The 14,037-nt window shown below is 34.6% G+C and overlaps 1 long non-coding RNA gene and 1 pseudogene across 3 annotated transcripts in view; one reads left to right on the top strand and one right to left on the bottom strand.

The window, feature by feature from the left end:
* Nucleotides 1-644: 644 nt before the first annotated feature.
* Nucleotides 645-1,552, bottom strand: LOC141560248 (bax inhibitor 1 pseudogene; annotated as a pseudogene).
* Nucleotides 1,553-1,558: 6 nt separating this feature from the next.
* LOC141560249 (uncharacterized) overlaps nt 1,559-14,037 on the top strand; it is a 65,073-nt gene continuing 52,594 nt past the window's right edge. For 2 of the 3 annotated variants that reach the window (XR_012487675.1, XR_012487674.1), the window contains exons 1-2: nt 1,559-1,660; nt 11,375-11,521. This is a non-coding gene — a long non-coding RNA (uncharacterized LOC141560249). The remainder of the gene's footprint in view (nt 1,661-11,374; nt 11,522-14,037) is intronic. The other variant, XR_012487673.1, reaches the window with a different exon arrangement.

The following is a 14,037-nucleotide window of genomic DNA, read 5'->3' as shown; positions in this document are numbered from 1 at the left end:
AAACAAATAAATAAGAGCCTGGTAACCCATGTGCCCCTTCATGAAGCATCCTACCCCCAACACTAACGCACAAACACACACAATTAATCCTAAGCATCTTTTTTTTTCTTTTTTGCTGAGGCATTTGGGCATAAGTGACTTGCCCAGGGTCACAGAACTAGGAAATGTTCTTAGCCTGCCGCTGCAGATTCTGGGCCAGTCTGGCTGCCATGCACTTTCCTCTATGAGCAGAATTCTAAGAGAAGGCCCCCTGAAAGGACAGCACTTTCATTATGGAGGGAACTAGGTCATCATCTCCACCCCAAAGCTTATCTTCTTCCAGCCTTGGTGCTTCTCCTCTAGATTGAACCACTGGGGAAAAGTTCTGTTGTCCACCCTAGTTAGGTCTCTGATTAGATGGAGAAAAGAATGAAAGATGGGAGAAAGGCTAGAGAAGAGGTGATAAATGGAAACCCAGGAACCAAAAGGCCAGAATTTTAAAAGATCTGATGCTGTTTTCTAATTTTAAAAAATGACATAATGGAAATCAAGAGAGGGCCAAAGCTTTATTTTTTAATCAATGCCTTTCTTTTTCACTGATATGCCTCCTGCTGTTGGTAAAAAGAGAAAATTTGGGTTTGTAAGAAAAGAGCCAACGAGAAAAATGTCAGATGGTCGTCCTTTTATTGCCTTTTCAGTTTGCCCTTTTCATTCATTTCAATGATCACCATGAATTTCCTGAAGAGGGTAACAAAGTCCAGGAACAGGTCCATGCAGTGCCAAATGTAATCTTCGTCCTTTCTCTCTGCCTTCTCGATGATGAGCTGCGTGTCGAAAATCACAAGTCCGCACAGGAACGCCAGGCCGAGGTACATGTTGGCTTGGGAGAGCCAGCTGGACAGGAAGAAGAGGTTCCCTAGGTAAGAGAGGAGCAACAGGGTGAGGGCGGACAGCAAGATGCCCCCCAGGCAGAGGCAGCCGAGGCAGCGGCCGTAGAAGGCGTTCAGGGTGAAGGAGCTGAAGGTCATCACTGTGCCCATGAAGGAGGAAGGGACGATGTTGGGGTCAGTGTCGATGCAGGAGTCCAGTTCAGGGCCCAGCCCGACCCCAATGAGGAAAGCGAAGCCCCCCAGCAGGAGCAGTCTCTTGGGCTCCGTGTCATCTCGGTGGGGGGTGATCAGCAGCCAGAAGAGAATCACGAAGGAGCTCAGCGCTGAGAGAAAGCCGGCCTCGAAGAGGTGGGCCGCCACGTTCAGGTGGGCACCCGTGGCTGCCACCAGCATGCAGAGGGCTAGGCTGGCGTAGACCTTCTTCAGGTGCTTCTGGGTAAAGGGGGTGAGATTGGAAATCCTCCAAAGGGCTTCCAAGTTGGTCTTCCAGTAAAACATCTTCAAGGTGTCAGAGAGCACGGGATGGCCCAGGTCTTCACCATCTTGGCTCCAGCCTTCTGAGTTTCAAATTGCCAGGATCTTTGGACTTGGGTGTCACAGGTGAGTGTGACATCACGTGCCCCACCCCTGGGACACAGCAAGTGGATGAGCCTTCAGCCTCTGCCCCACTGAATGCCAGGGGCTGTCACAATTACAGGAGACACGATAGTCTGCTATCTCCCAGTCTCCAAGACGCTCGAAGGCCACCTAGGGAGCAGCATCTGGGACACTAGCTCTGGAAGAGGAGGAAGGTAGTCACAAATATTATTATATATCACTTTTGCATAGAGTTTTAAGGGCTGTCCAATCTAGTGTGGACATTATCCCACTATCTAAGCTTAGAAGTCAGAAAGTAGAAATACACTTATTGGGAAGTTACTTGTATACATCACTTGGACTTGTCTAGCTTGTATTCATTTCCTGTAGGCTCTGAAATTATGTTCAATTAATCAACAATTGTGGTGCTGGGGATACCAAACTCACAGTTCCCCTGTCCTTGTAATAGGAGAGAAACTATGGGTGTAAGTTCACATATAATGGGTACTATCACAGCAGATGGAAGTTGGAACGCGAAGCATGAGCAGCTGGGGATCCAGCAGAAGTGATGCTCGAGCTGGGCTTTAGGAGGAACTGGGGATTCAATGAGGCAGAAGAGAGGAGAGAGAGCAAACCAGGCTTGAGGGACAGCCAGAAAAAATGCCCCAAAGTAGAAGAGGGATCTTTGCATGAGAGGAGAAAAAAGGAAGCATTTAAATGAAACACAAAGGATGCAGAAGGCAATACTTGTATCAACTCTCTTTATAGGCATTTTGTGCATGGTAGTACATCTGTCCACTAGATTGGAAGATCTTTGAAAGCGAGGACTATTTCATTATTTGCACCTTCAACACTTAGCACTAACCCTGGCACATAGTAGGAGCTTAATGCATGTCTTTTTGATGGATTAAATGTACAGAATGGCATACAACTGGATGCTGGAGTAGAGTTTGGAGGGGGAAATGGAAGATCCACATTTAAGGGACAGGAGAAAAAAGGGGGGAGTCATTAATCAAGTCAGAAGAAGCAGTTTTAGAGAAAAAAGTAAAGTCATTTCAAGTCATGGAGGCCAAGGGAATGAGATTTCCAGAAGCTAGGCGTGGATAGCAACGATAAATCATGTAGAGAGAAGACCAAAAATGAGCTTTCAGAAAAGGTCGTTTTTTCATTGGATTCCATAGATTTGTGAGATTTGGTGGGGACAAAAGTCAAAATGATTCTTTTAGAAGAGACTGGGGGAGGAAGCGATGAGACTGGATGACAGCAACTGCCAATGACATAAGAAGTTGGCCCCATCAATGTTGAAAGTTTATCCATGCATATGATTTGAAAATTGAAAAACAGCTTTAATAAAAAAGAAAAATAAATAAAAATATAAAAAAGAAGTCTGACCCTAAAATAATGGAGAGAAATAGAGGGACTAGGCAGACTTTGCCAACAAAATTAAGGGAAGGGCTTACTTTTCAAGGGAGGGATCACTTGGACATGTGTAAAGACAGGAGAAAATAAAGTCAGAAATTGAGAGATTGAACGTAGCAAAGAAAAAGAAAATTGACGGGAGCACATTTCAAAGGCTGACTTTTGACTTTAACCTTTCCAGGCTTTATCCTTCTTGTCCTCATTTCTTTTCTGCCAGCCCTCTCAATGGTGAATGCCCTAATAGACTTCCTGAAACTACTCAGTTTCTAAAGTTATTTTTACCATTCTGAGTAAGACAAGAAAACAATGTCTTTCATGTCAAGAAATTGTCTCATCTCACCCCTACCTTTTAGAATCTCATTTCTTTCAAAGATCTTCCTAGTTTATGATGCTTTTCCTAATTTCCCCCATCTTCTAGTACCTTTTACTCCAAAGTTTGCCTTGTGTTTTGGGGGGATTATTAGATGTGTACATTTTTTCTCCCCAGAAATAATTCAGCATCCATGAGAGAGCGTGGTTAAGCGTTTGCTTTCTCACCCCAACACCTATCACAGTGACACCCTGTACATAGGAGATAATTAAATACTCTTTGGGATGAATGAATAAGCTCATTTCAACAGCTCCCCCTCACACTCCCACCCTTTGTTTTTTAGTATTTAGCTCAGTTTTGAAGACTGAACAGGATTTGGGAAAGTAGAGAAAAGGATAGAAATTTCAGTGAGATTTGAGTGGGAGGATCCAAAGCTCAGAGGTATAAAAATTGGGAGGTATGTTTGTTGCACAATATATGAATCAGTCTGACTGTATTAACATAAGAGAGTAGGAGGAGGCCAGTCCACAAAGGCACCTGGGGCCAGATGGATAAAGGCCTCATCAGCAGAGCTAAGCACTGTGTACTATGAGAAGACTGATAAGATGAAGGGGTGGCAAAAGACATCTTCAGAGTTATGGACTAAGATCAATTTTAGGCAGTATTGTGAAAGAGAAATTGAGTTAAATGTGCACACTAGAAAAGTAAAGTTGACTAAAAATTCAGATTGAGCCATGCAGTAAAATCTGTATCCTAGAGAAATACCAAGAGGAGAAGAATCTATTCTCTCCAAGGAAAGAAGGGAAGGAAAAGGGAAAGGGAAAGAGAAAGGAAAGGGAAAGGGAAAAGAAAAGAAAAGGGAAAGAAAAAGAGAAAGTAAAAGAAAAGGGAAAGAAAAGAGAAAACAAAGGGAAAGGGAAAGGAAAGGGTGAAGGGAAGGGGAAGGGGAAGGGAAAGAGAAAGGAAATAAAAAGGGAAAGGGAAAGGGAAAAGAAAGGGAAAGGGAAAGGAAAAGAAAAGGGAAAGAGAAAGAAAAAGTAAAGGAAAAGGGAAAGAAAAGAGAAAAGAAATGGAAAGGGAAAGGAAAGGGTGAAGGGAAGGGGAAAGAGAAGGGAAAGAGAAAGGAAATAAAAAGGGAAAGGGAAAGGGAAAAGAAAGGGGAAGGGAAAGGGAAGGGAGAAGGGAAGTGAGAAGGGGAAAGGAAGGGGAAAGGAGAAGGAAAAGAAAAAGGAAAGGAGGAGAAGGGGAAGGAGAGGATGAATGCACATTATTACATAGGAAGGAGGGAATGGGGCATGTACCTCAATTGACAATAAACAATGTTTTAGTATTTGTCCTAGGATTTGACATTGTGCAAAATAATGGATTTTCATTATAATTTTTCTTTCTTTCTTTCTTTCTTTCTTTCTTTCTTTCTTTCTTTCTTTCTTTCTTTCTTTCTTTCTTTCTTTCCTTCTTTCTTTCTTTCCTTCTTTCTTTCTTTCTTTCTTTTTCTTTCTTTCTTTCTTTCCTTCTTTCTTTCTTTCTTTCTTTCTTTCTTTCTTTCTTTCTTTTTCTTTCTTTCTTTCTTTCTTTCTTTCTTTCTTTCTTTCTTTCTTTCTTTCTTTCTTTCTTTCTTTCTTTCTTTCTTTCCTCCTTCCTTCCTTCCTTCCTTCCTTCCTTCCTTCCTTCCTTCCTTCCTTCCTTCCTTCCTTCCTTCCTTCCTTCCTTCCTTCCTTCCTTCCTTCCTTTCTTTCTTTCTTTCTTTCTTTCTTTCTTTCTTTCTTTCTTTCTTTCTTTCTTTCTTTCTTTCTTTCTTTCTTTCTTTCTTTCTTTCTTTCTTTCCTTCTTTCTTTCTTTTTTATATTGCTATTTTCCCCCAAAAGCTAGCCTTCAAAATATTTTTTGGGACAGTCATTGGCCCTGCTTTAATATGTAGTACTTTCAAAATAAGGGCAATAGAATTTTTAGACTCCCAGATTGTATTTTATTAGCATTGCCAGTTAAAGATAATGAGTTACTGAAATTTAAGGATTTTTATTGCCAGAAAATAATTGCTTGGCAGATTTTGTGTGGGAGAACATTGCAAAGTACTGTACATAGTATTGTTTCCCCAGATTTGGGCTACTAATTCTAAGGACTGTGCTTCCCTTTCATTGTCATGGAAGTCCATCAGTCAATTGGGATAGCTCTTTTCCTTTGGCAAAAATTTAAATGAGAATTAAATAAAGAGAAATGTGCTATTTGCACAGGGAAAATGTGGTTACCTTGAGTGATAGGTATGGTTTTTTCACCCATGGCAAGAAGTTTTCTAGATCTGGTGTTACCAAAATTAAATCAATTAATTATTATTCATGCTGCTAATCCTTTCTTATTTGCATAATTTAAAAAAAAATCCCAAAAGGAAGAGAAAACTATTTCAATGCCAAAGTATATCTACCTAGGAGCAGGCAGAGAGTAAGCGTGTTACATGATTTCAGTCTTCACCTAAATATTCTATACTCATAAAATATTCATGAATTTGCACAACATAGGAACAGTAAATAATTCATTGGTCTTCCGGGAGGGACTTTACTGCTTCTAAGAAGATAGGTATAAGACTTGAGTTCTAATCCAAGATATAAGACCTGAGTTCAAATATGACCTCAAACAAACTTACCAGCTATGAGACCCTGAACAAGTCACTTAGCCTCAGTTTTTAACAGTTTGCTCTTCTGTAAGATATTGATTATAATAGTCCTTCTCTCACATGGTTGTGAAGATCAGATTGTAAAGTGATTGCATAATATCTGACACTTAAAGCTATATAAAGTTAGCCATTCTTCTAATTATTTTAACAAGGTCCACTATTAAATTAGATTTTAAGGCTCAGCAGAATTCTGATCTTCGTTCTCATTAAAATCTACTAAATCATCCCAATTTTTGAAACAAAGCACGTTAATGATGGTTTCCCTATTTTATACCTGTGAAGTTTATTTGTTTAATCCAAGCATAGTAAATTTTTCCATTTATTCTTATTTAATTTTATCATCTTAGATTCATTTCAAAGGCCAAGATCTGTTTGGATTTTGACTCTCTTATTTCATTTACTTTCAATATAATTTTGGTGTCATGAGAGAATTTGATGAATTTAACATCTATGACTTATTTCACAGCATTGCTAAAAAGTAGTTCTTCAACATACTTAAAATCTAAATTTTTTATTACGACCATTGATGAAAATATTGGATATTTTTCCAGATCATAGTATTTATTAGAAAATGTGATTCTCATCTCATAATTCTGAGGTGTGTTGGGTTTATAAAATACGATGGTATGATGTCCATTTATTTATTTATTATTTATAATATTTATTTAATGTTTACCATTGTTATTTTTGTTTTTAACATGTGCCAAAACATTATGATGATTACTGCTTTAAAGTTATTTTGGAATTTGTTAGTGATATTACCCTTCATTCTTATTTTTTCCCCATCATTTCCTTGGAAATTTAGGGCCTTTTGTTTCATCCAATTACTTAGTTAATATTATTGTTTGAATCAAAAAAATAACCCTTTTTACAGTTTGATTATATGACAATATATCTGTAACTTAATTTGAATAGTGTTGTCATTTGTATTTTATATCTTGGTTCAACTGTGGACAATCAATATCTCTTCAGTTATTTGGATTTTCATTATTTTTGCAACAAATTATTTTGCAATTATATCCATACATGTTGTTGACATGTTGTAGGAGGATGTACATTTTATATATTCTCTAGTTATTCTGAATGTAATTTCTTTTTCTCTCTCTTCTTACTAGCAATAAACAGAAGAATCAATGACTTCTATGAGTTCATTTTACAACTTGTTTCTTCCCTGATGTTACTCATTTTATAGTTCATTCCAAAGGATATTTGAAGTAGATCATTATATACATATATATATGTACATATATGCATCATCTACAAATAGTAATAGTGTTTTTTTCTTTCCTTTTTGCTTATATTTATTCTCTCAATTTCTGTTTTTCTTGCACATTCCCAAGGGAAACATTTCTACAACAATATTGTAAAGTAGTGGCAAAATTAAGTTTCTTTGCTTTGTGTTTTATTCTATTGTAAATTTTTTTCTACTGTTATTCTACTACAGATACTGCAGGTTCTTGGTTTTCAATAGATCCAAAGGAAAAATTATATTTATTCCACTGCTTCCTAGTTTTTTAAAGCTAAATGAGTAGTTTATTGATTTATTTCTTTTTTCACATATTGGTATAAATGCACAATTTATTATTATTTTATTAATGGTTTTTAAAATATTAATTACTGACAAAATAAACCTACATTCCTAGGGTAAATCCAACTTAATTATAATGAATTATTTTTTAATATGTTGCTATAGAGCTTTTGCTTATATTATCCAATATTCAAGCATCAATATTATTTAAAGATATTAAGCTATTATTTTCTTTCCTTGTTTTATTTTATCCCATCTTAAGTATCAAAGTCATATTTATTTCATAAGAAGAAATTTGATAGGATGTCACTTTTATCTATTTTATAAGGGCAGCTAAATGATATGGTGGAGTCAAGAAAATCTGAGTTCAAATTCCACCTTATATGTTTACTCTGTGACCCTGAGTAAGTGACTTATCATGTTTGTCTGGCTAGCACCTACTTCTCAGAGTCCTTATGAAGAATAAATGAGATAATAATCATAAACTACTTAAATACAATAGTGCTGGAACATAATGAGTACTTTATAAATATTCATCATTATTATAAATAATTTATGTATGGTTGTCATATTTATTAATAATTTACTAGTGGTTGTTAGAATCCACTAGTAAATTCATCTGGTCTTTAGGACCTTTTCTCCCCTCTCACTCCCAATTCCCTACTATCTTCTAAGGAATATTTTCCTGACTTGTTCAATTTCCTTTGCTGAGATTGCATGGTTAAAATTCTTATTTTTTTCTTGCTTTTTATGTTGATAGCTTATATTATTGTAAATTTCATTTTGTTTCTTTCAAGTTATCTATGCTATTAACATATTAATTGCAAAATATTTTCTAAAATATTATTTTCCAACTATCCAATTTGCTTAACTTACTGAGTATCGTTGAAACCTGAAGGGGTTCTTGCTTCAGGTTTTCTATCCTTTCATCATATTTTAAGAGATGAGAAAGATAAATGGTATTTTTTTTCCCTTTGATTATTTTATTTGGCTTTTTTCATCATTAACATATGTTTGGATGAACCCTAAGATATTTCATATTTTCCATCTCAATCAAGAATCTATGTGATAAAATTTCAAAAATTTTCTCAAAAATACTATATATATATATATATATATATATATATATATATATATATATATATATGTATATATATATGTGTGTGTGTGTGTGTGTATGTATAAAATATATACACATGTAAATATATCTAAATACATTCATATATATATATATGAATGTATAGAATAGATTCCATATTGAAAATTTCACTTGATATAGATCATCTAATATGCTATGTATAGATAAAGGTCAATGAGTTTTAGAAAAATAAATATTTTAATGAATATACTTAAACATGATTAACATGTACATGATGCTGCACTTCTTCAAAAGGTCTCTAGTACATTAGAAACGATGCTGAATTTGGAGTCAAATCCCAATCCTATCACTGTGACCTGGGGAAAAGCATTTTTCTCTTTCTGGCCTAAAATTCTTCAACTCTGTCTACAAAAGCATTGGACTCAAGAGCTCCTAAAGTATCTTCCTATTCTAAACCTGTTGACCCCAGTTTGTGACCCCAGTTCTCATAAATTTGGATATTCCTTCTGCTAGGTCCTAGCCCTGGCCCAATCCAACTCCTCAATGATTCATCATCCTTGGTTATCCATCTCTTCTTCCTCACCATTAACCATGAGAACCATGCTAGCTGTTAGAATTGAGATAATCAAATATTAGCAATGCTGAACTTTATTGCTAGGTTACAGGAATGAGGACCTGGAACTCTGTGAAGGAATATTAGGACTTTGTAATCATGGATCCATCTTTGGCCCTTTCTTTTCTTCTAACCCAGCAAATGCTCCTAATCTGAGAGTCAAATCCTATTAAATCTTAGATTCCACTAGAAAACTATTTTATTAGACAGAATCTAGTGAATACATAACTATTATTTTTATACAATTGTGATAAATTGTTTTTATTGTTTAGTAGTTTTAATCCTTTCTCTCTCCAGTTTTCTTGGCAAAGATATTGAAATAGTTTGCCATTTCCTTCTCCAAATCATTTTATAGACAAAGAAATTGAGACAAATAGGGTTAAGTAACTTGCTCAAATAACTAGTAAGTATCTTTGGCTGAATTTGATCTCAGGAAAATTAGTTTCCTGACTTCTGGTCCAACATACTGTGCTCTATGGCACTACTTAGTAGCCTATTATTAATAGAAACTGCCAGCATTGGTGAAATATTTACAAAAAACATCACAAATATTATATTTTTTTTCCTCATAACAACATTAGGAATTAGATGTTATCTTTATCCCCATTCTACAGATGAGGAAACTAAGATAAGCTTAGGTTAAATGACTTTTTCAAGGATACATGTTTGAGCTTTACATTTGAACACAGGTCTTCCAAACCCCAGGTCCAGGCCTCTATCCAATTCATCACTTTGTGGGAGACTCTTTATTCAGTCAACTTTTCAAATAAACAAAAAAGTATAAAAAATAAAAATAAATAAATTAAATTAAAATATTTTTATAAATAAATATAAAATAAAATTTTATAAAAAAATAAAAAGGAAACAAAAAACAGAGAAACTTGAATTTTTCATTTTTTCATATAGTCTCTTTCATTAAATAGCATTTTAAAAAGTGGGAAGGAGGTAGGAAGGAGAAAATAAATTTGAGACAACAGGGAGTAAGAAGAATTAAAGAAAAACAAAAATTTTAAAAACCTTATGAAGCAAGTTTTCCAGCTCTCTGTCTAATAGATTTTCTCTGAAACCATTCTGCTATAAGTCAAGGAACTAAATTCCATAATTTTCTCTCTAGTAGAGCCACAGATGCAGATTACTGCCTAGCAAGATTACTTATTGTTGTTCATAAAACAGTACTTACATGTACAAAAGGAGGCTACTAAATCAGGGACCCAGTCTTTCCTTCAGGAGAACAAATAGTATCTAGATATGGAGTCAATCTGAGTATTTCACTCTTTCATAAAACCTATAATCAATGAATTAAAAAAATCATTGTTAACCAAACTATTAAATCACATTTCTTGAATTTTTATATTTTACCTCTTTAAAAAAGTGTCTTATTCAAAAAACTTTAAATAAAAACAAACAAGTAACCTGATTTTTGGTCTATATACCTTTGAATAATTGTGTGTGTGTGTGTGTGTGTGTATACACACTCACACACACACACACACACACACACACACACACACACATATATATATAACACATATCTCTGAATAACCTATATTATAAATATATCTATTATATTTGCAAGAAATGTATTATGAATGGGTTTATAGACATATCTATATGTGATCAACAATTATATATTTATATATGGTCATTATACATCATGATGATTAATATATAATAATTTGGGGATGAGGTGTATATGTAAGTTTATTGACATACATTTGAGCCAGTTTGACCTATTTTCCAGAGAGCTGGGCTCTAAAGGAAGAATAAAAAGCTATATTTATGGTCTGATTCTGACACATCCTGACTTAAAATGTGCCAACTCATTGCTCCTAACATCTCAGAGCTTGAAGAAGCACCTACCCCAGCATTACTGTTTTGTCCTTCAGTCTCCAAGAAGAGGTGATAATATGACCTATAACTGAAGCGGATTGAAGGGAGGAAGGGCTGGGCAAGGTCAACTGCCTCATTTTCCACTCCAGAGCCATTGGGTCCAGTGGCCAGATCTACATCAGGAAGACTGGAAATGGCCCTGGATGCAGTGGGAGACTTGGTCTTTTTTAGCTAAAGTCTTCAACAGGTCTTAGTTTGCCCGAGGCAACATACAGTGACTAAGACAAGGTGATGGAGGCAAAGAATTTAATTTTTCACAATAATCAAACCTTAGAATAAGATGCAGGTGTTTCTCCAGCCTGCACTGGGTAGAAATAACTTACTTATCCATGATTTCCTTTTTCCAATGAAATGGCAGGGCTAATTAACTTTATTTATTTATCCCTCTAATTAACTTTATAGATCACCATATTAACACCCTCATGTAACAGATGAGGAAAACGAGTTCCAGAGTGAAAATGACTGGCTGAATGAAAGTACAGCAAGGAATAAATATTGAGATTATGTCTTCTGGATCCCTTGATCTCTCTACTTTGCATTCTTTTTCAGGTATATATATATATATATATAATCCACAAGAAGTAGATTATTGCATTTTTATTGCTCAGAAAGATAGAACAATTTTGGCATATTCCCCAGTTTTACACTGGTAAAACAAATTGTTTTTTTGGGGGGTTTTTGTTGTTGTTGTTGTTGTTTTTGTTGTTGTTGTTGTTGTTGTTTTTTGCCATTGGATAGAGGTTTCATTTACCATATTCTTCATGCTGATGTCCACAATTATTCCTTTGATGTTACTCTTTTAAAATTTAATTTAAGGTAATTGAAAGGGATATCCAAAGAAACATTTAAAATGCACATAATATTGGGGATCAATTTACCAAAGCCCATGAAATATTTGTATAGATTAAATTGCAAGCATTCCTTAAAGAAATAAAGTGCAACTTAAATATCTGGGGAAATGTTCAGTATTGATGGCTGAAGTATGCCAATATAATAAAAATGACAATATTATCAAAGTTAAAAAAAATAATTCAAAGGGGAGCTAGAAGGCACAATGGAGAGAGCCCCAGCCTTGGAATCAGGTGGACCTGAGTTCAAATGTGAGTCTCATATACTTCACAATTCTTAGCTGTGTGATTCTGGGAAAGTCACTTAACCGCAACTATCTTGTAAAAAAATAAATTAAGTGGATTTTATTGATTAATTTGTCTATTCATTTAGTTGGAACATGAATTGTATCTTTGTTTATTGTTTAATTCTTGGTCCTCACCTTTCTTCCTCTGGACAAATCTTCTTTTCTTGACTAAAATATAGGATATAAAAACTTTCCATCAAAACCATCCATACCAAAATCAGAAAAAAAAAAAAAAAAAAAGAAAAGCTTGGAAGCTTACATTTAGAAAATATCACTGTTTAATATGAACAACATTCTCTTTTAATCTTTGCAAAATTTGAAGTAGATATTTCTGGATTTAGCACACTAACTTAGTACCTTTCAGTAACTTGAAAACTGAATTTCCAGGCAGAACTGAACTCCCAGCAATTTAACTCTTGTTGTATCTAAGGAGTAGTTTCAACTACAACCCTTTCTTCCTTTTCAAGCAAGAAAGCAATAGGCCCTTAAGAGAAGGTTCACCTCTTTTCAATACCAGGTACTATAGAAGGGCAATAGCTATTATTGAATCTCTTAGCCAGTGAAGTAAATTCTCTGGTAAAAACCAATAATCCCTTAGCTCCAGCCTTGTATCAAATGCATAGGTCTAAAAGCTAAAGTACTTTTTTAAAGCCCTTCTCTACCTCCTCCAATCTCAAGTGTATTTTAAATTCTCTACTCCAGTCTTCTGTGTTCCTAATTCCTTGATGGTTTTGAGACCCACTTAACTCTTAGCAGCTCACCTTTCATTAAAAAAAAAAAAAAGCTATGATTCACTAAATTTCCCCTGTCAATTTAGTCTTTTCTATATCTTAAATCAGTCACCAAATGTTCCATGATTTATTTTTTTTATCTTTTTTAGTCATAAAACAGTAATATGGAAATCAAGATACTATATTCCTTTATAGCTCTGAAGTCTGCAGCACTGTCCTATATCAATTTAGGTCTACTTCAAGCTATTTTTACACGGATATTTCTCCAGCTTTAAATAAATAAATATTCTTACCAAGGTCCTTTAAAAGCTCAAGCTATTTACTTATGAGTAAGATATCATTCTCCATTGTACATTAGATGTTTTGGGCTTTTATATTTACAACTTGTTTTCATGTGTTTTTTTTTATACATATGTTAGAAGTTTATTTTTATTAGAACAAACATGATTTAGGATTAAAATATTTATCTATAAAAGTTATAATAGCTTATGGTCTTTAGCCACTTACATAAATCCTTTGGTTTTTTATATAAACATGTTTTATAGCTTTTTCTGAATCACGTCATATAAAAAAAGAAAAAACTGAAACTGTTTACTCAATAGAAACATTAGAAAAGGCCTTAGGAATACAGTATTTTATTTTTCTGCCCTGGTTTTCTGTTAACAAATATTTTACTGCTGCAGGTTTTATTTTCTAGTGAATTTTTCAGGATGAGAATGTTATGTATGCAAACTGAAGTTTAGAGCAGATGGGCTGAGTGGATAACAGGCTTGGAGTCAGAAAAAAACTAATCTTCTTGAGTTCAAATCACTGGCCATGTGATCCTAGCCAAGTAGGTCATTAATCTTGTGTTTGCCTCAATTTCCTTATCTGTAAAATGAGCTGGACAAAGAAATAGCAACCCTCTCCAATATGTTTACCAAAAAACAGAACAAAACAAATCAAACAAGTAATAATAATAATCAAATAATCAAACAACACTCCTGCAAAACAAAACAAAACAAAACAAAAAGTGGGATGTGACTTAAAAAATGACTGAATAGAAATTAAAATATTAAGCTTCCAATAATATGTTTATGTATATTGTTTTCTAAATCCTAAATGATATTTCCTCCCCTTTCCCCATTCTCTAAGAAAATACTTTTACCTCCCCTTCAGATGGCCATTGTTTTCAATATTTTCCCTCTTTACTATTATCA

The sequence above is a fragment of the Sminthopsis crassicaudata genome, chromosome 3, assembly GCF_048593235.1.
Source record: "Sminthopsis crassicaudata isolate SCR6 chromosome 3, ASM4859323v1, whole genome shotgun sequence".
In the NCBI taxonomy this organism is placed as follows: domain Eukaryota; kingdom Metazoa; phylum Chordata; class Mammalia; order Dasyuromorphia; family Dasyuridae; genus Sminthopsis; species Sminthopsis crassicaudata.
Note: the sequence above shows the minus strand (reverse complement) of the source record. Positions and strands in the feature narration are given on the sequence as shown.